The sequence below is a fragment of the Phytophthora infestans genome, genomic scaffold (assembly GCF_000142945.1).
Source record: "Phytophthora infestans T30-4 supercont1.11 genomic scaffold, whole genome shotgun sequence".
NCBI classification, from domain to species: domain Eukaryota; phylum Oomycota; class Peronosporomycetes; order Peronosporales; family Peronosporaceae; genus Phytophthora; species Phytophthora infestans.
The window spans coordinates 2,981,041-2,985,915 of NW_003303748.1; positions in this window are offsets into that span (position 1 = coordinate 2,981,041).

Consider the following 4,875-nt stretch of genomic DNA (forward strand, 5'->3'; position numbering starts at 1 on the left):
TGGAGGTCGAGAGCTAAAGCTCCGTCCCTCAGGAACGCCTTCAAGGCACATATACAACGTTCCTTCTCTTGCTCCTGTACAAATTTATCGGAATTCAACCCGAATGCATCCACCGAGGACTGATCAACCCGTGGAACGCGACTTGCAAGCCCTCTTCCTGTTCATCCTGAGTAAGGGGTTTCGGTCCTTCGAGGTTCGCTATTGTTGTTTGAGCGTCCACGAGAGGGAGTCCATCAATCTCGGATACGCCCATTTCTGGGGTCTCCCCGACTGAGGTTGGAACACGGGGGGGGCGTTCCAACTCAGCGCTCCTTCGCCCAGAGTGTCCGTTCCGGAAGGCTGAGGCGTGACGTCTCCAGCTACCTCGCTTGCGGAGTCGCCGTCATCCTCGTTGATCAAGTCAGCCATCCGTATTGCGCCTACAACATGAGAGTCAGGTCGATGGTACAGCCGTGACAAGCCGTCTGCGTGTCCCATTGAAGTTCCCGGCTTGTGGTAGATCTTAAACTGCAGCTGCGACAACTCCATCGCCCAGCAAGCCAACTTGGCATTGGTTGTCCTAGTAGTTTCTCCAAAAATCCACGTTAGAGCCTGATGATCAGTGTAGAGGTCGAACTCCGCATGGCTAAGGTAGCTTTGAAAATTTCGCGTTGCCCAGACAATTCCCCAGCACTCGATCTTCGTGGTTCCGCTCGTCTTGTAAATCCAGCTCCGTTGGGACCCCATCAACGTCTTGCTCGCATATGCTATGGCTCTGTCACGCTTGTCAGCCTCCTGCATTAGGCACGCCCCTACGGCCAGATGGGACGAGGCCACGAACAGCTTAAAGTATGCCTTGAAATTGGGGTACACCAACATGGGAGGATTCACAAGAGCTCGCTGTAGCTGGCGGAACGCCACTTCACAGTCGTCACTCGACAGGTACGGCACGTCCTTCTGTTGCAGGCGCTCCAAAGGCGCTGCAATAGTCGCGAAGCCTGGTATGTAGCGCCTAAACTAGCTGGTCAGCCCTAGGAACGCCCTCACCGTATGAAGGTCATAAGGTCTCTCGATGTTCATAACTGCTTTTGCCTTTTCAGGATTCGGCATTATACCCGTAGGCATGACAATATGACCTAGGAACGCCACTTAGTCACGCCCCCAATAGCACTTTTTCATCTTTAGCTTGAATCCCGCACCTCGGAAGCGTTCCAGTACCTGACGCACACGAATCAGGTGAGTCGGGAGGTCGTCGCTGAACATCACGCAGTCACCAAGGTACACGAGACAAGTTCTCCACTTGAGGTCGACGAGAACGTTCTCCATCAGGCGTTCGAATGCAGGAACAGCGTTGCACAAGCCGAACGGCATCACTAGCCATTCGTAGAGCCCAAACTTGCTTGTAAAGTCCGTCTTTTCCACACTGCCTGGGTCCATGGGAACATTCCAATACCCAGAAGCGATGTCCATCGTAGAGGCGTTCCCGAGAACGTCCAGAATGTCATCAATCAACGGCATCGGATAACTGTCCTTCACAGTGACAGCATTCAGCTTCCGATAGTCGATACAAAATCGAATCCCTCCGTCTGGCTTCCTGATCATCAGGACGGGACTAGCCCAAGGGCTCGTCGTCGGCCGGATGAGCTAAGGTCCAAGTATTCCTGTATTTCCAACTCCATGACGTCACCCTTAGCTTTTGAGACCCGATACGGCGGTTGCTTGATCGGCGCATGCGTTCCCGTGTCGATGCTGAACTTGAGGTGTTCCGTTCTTCCAGGTTTCTTCGAGGTCTCCACAAACAAGTCTCGCAGGTCTCTTAGCATTTCCGCAAATTCCCTCTGCTCGGCACCCATCGAGGAGTCTTCAAAGTCCACCTTAAAGTCATCATCATCGTCGTTCTTCATGGCTGCGATCATTTCTTCCTCAGGTGTTCCAACTTCGGCGACCACACTGTCGTTACCAGCACTCAATACAGTGCTGACGTTCTCAGCCGCTCCACTTTCAGAGGGAACGCGGGTTACGAACGCCGTTTTTGGGACCATCGTCACGGCAGCGACGTAAGCTCCGGGTAGGTTTTTATTTCTTCTGCGAAGGCGTTGCACACTTCCACCAAGACCGTTCCTTCCGTTACCGCGCAGAGCGTGCTCGCTACTCTCAGTGACTCGTCCGTTCCCGTAACGCTTTCCACCAACACTACCGAATTGTCCTTCACCCTTCCTCGAACTCTTGACCTTACTAGCGCCTGACAACCAGGCACTAGAAGCACTCTAGCCGATACTGTAGCTGCGTACGTCTCTTCCACCCTCGTTTCACCCAAAGAGATGACATCTCCTGTTCCTTTTAGCGTCATCCTTTGTTCTTCCAGGTCAAGCACGGCGCGGAACGCCTTCAGTGAGTCCATGCCGAGGATGGAGTCCACAAACAGATTGTCGACAACCACGAACGGAAGCGTTCTCTCAAGCATTCCTAGTGTCACAGGCAGGTCGACGACTCCGCGTACCCGAATCGCGTGTCCTGAAATACTGTCCAAACTTTCGGTATAAGGTCTCAGAGTCTCCGACGCTCGTCCTAGTCCTTCAACACGCGCTTGTTTACCAGGCTGGCGGCCGCACCCGTGTCGACCAGCATTTCAGACGGACAGCAGTAGATGAAGCCGTCTGACAGGGTCTGCACTCCTCCCACACTACCGATGACGTGCTTGCCTGTCGAGACGACGTCTCCATCGTCGTGTGTAGCTCCTTCGTTGGCTATCTCGCAGAGTCCTGGTCCTCTTTCGGCGCTCTTCTCGTGCTCGCACGATACACTTCGAGGTTTTCTTCTTCTATTCTGAGCTCCCCGTTGCTGATTGGCAAACTGAACTCCACTTTCTTCCATTGGTTTACCCCATCTGTCTCAGTAGCCAGTCCCACTATTTCGGGTTTTCTTTTTCTCCTGTCCCACAACTTGTCACGAATAGTCGAGGCTTTCGTCTCAAAATAGCTTCGAGTCCAAGTCATCGCGCGATTGAGGAATGCCTCCGTGGGCGCTCCACCTACTCCGAAGAGGTACTCACGCAGAAGCCCCTCGTTCAAAAAGGTTTTGCCCTCCTTGTCACGTAACGGGGGAGCCTCTCCCGCCGCTCCGGCTTGTTCCACCCCTTCTGGATCCTCTGGCTCGCGCTCCGTCAGGGCGTTCCTTTCTTGTTTCAGGGGCTCCTACACACGACTCCTAATTTTGGAACGCCACCTGAATGGAAGCGTTCCGACCTTCTCGTCGGCACTCCTGATGTTTAGAGCGGTAAGATTGTCGAGCTCGACACACCCGTTCCGCTCAAAGTCGCGCTCCCCGTCCTCTTCAGCTGTTTCTTGTGATTCCGTGTCTTCGTTCCTCTTATCGGAAATCACAGCCGTTCCGTTTGCTCACTAGCGTCCTTAAAGTCTCGATTCGCCCGCTTTGCCCCTGTAGAAGCTTCCAGCTTCCGGTCATACCAATCCGGCCAATATTCAGGCGTTCTTAGCTCGCCTGACGATACTTTTCGTGTGCGTTCCAGCACCTCCTCTGAGATCCCTAGTACCGCACTCATTACCGATAGAGTCGGCGTTCCCTGTTCCACGGCGTTCCTTTTTGCTCACAGCAGAACGCCCTGCTCATCCACGGGGTACAATCGCTCCTCAAGTTCCTTCTCGTACTCCTCAGGTTCATCCCTTGCTCTGTGACCTTTAACGCGCTCGAGCATATCCAGCTCCTCATCGGTGAACAGGCGGTCGTAGCGTCCTGTAGAATCCTTCCCCTTGTACTTTCGGTCTCTTGAGTGGTAGTCGCACTAGCCACCTCTATTACCACCGAAACTTGGTTTGCTCTTGCACTCGCGGCATCTTTAGTCGTCGTTTCCAAGGCATTTTTGTTGATCTCAGACGTCGCACTGAAGCTATTCGTTGCTCCAGTCTCGTCTTCTTCTTCTCGTCCGGAACGTTCTGTCGTTCCATCCCTTCGTTCTCGCGTTGCTGCCAAGCGTTCCGTTGATTTTTCGCGTTTTCCTCTCTTCCCTCGGGCTCACTCAAAGAGCGGTTCGCTCTCCATTCCTGCCGAAAGCTGGTCCGTTCCGTTGGACTGCTCTCTATTTCACTTCCCGGTTTAGAGCCCACCCGTTCCGTTGGGATGCTCGCTTCGTTCTTGCCCAGTAGGGAGCCGATCCTTTCCGTTGGGCTGCTCGCTTCATTCGTTTCCGATTCTACAGTTTCAGTCTTCGCACTTGAGGCTGGAACGCCTCGAGTAATTTTCACATCCGTCACACTTTCCTCGAGAGTCTTCTCGGATCCACTAGCAGTTAGTCTAGGTGGACCCTCACCTCTCGGCATGTCGTCCTTTAGGCAAGAGGAAGGAGCGACACTTCTTTCCCTTCCCTCCTACCCCCTTCATTGTTGAGGCGTTCCGGATGCCGCGGTGGCGTTCCCAGCGGTCGCTCTCTGCGTCAGGCTACGCAGTCGGTCCAGGCTAGGGCACTTTGCCACCGAGTGTTTCTTCTCGCCGCAGAGAAAGCACTCCATACGACGGCGTTCTATGTTCCAATAGGATCCTTGGGGCCTCGGCCAGTTACACTCCATAGAAAAGTGACCCCGCTAATTGCACCTGTTGCATCGCCCTTGTCCTCGCGGGCAGGTTTCGCGACCACATCCCATTCGTCCACAGCGACCACATACAACTTCTCCTTCTGTCGTACGGGTGTCAGGTCCGAGTCGGATCCTCAGCGGGGCTAAGTTCGACGGGGCGTTCCCAGGGGTCGAAGCGTTCTGAGGCGACGAGGCGTTCCCAACCGGAGTCGGAATGCCTTGAACAGGAGAAACCTGAGGCACTACCGCACTGATGTACCCCGGCTGCACTCCAGCTCCTTGAAGCTGTTTCTGCATGGACTGATTC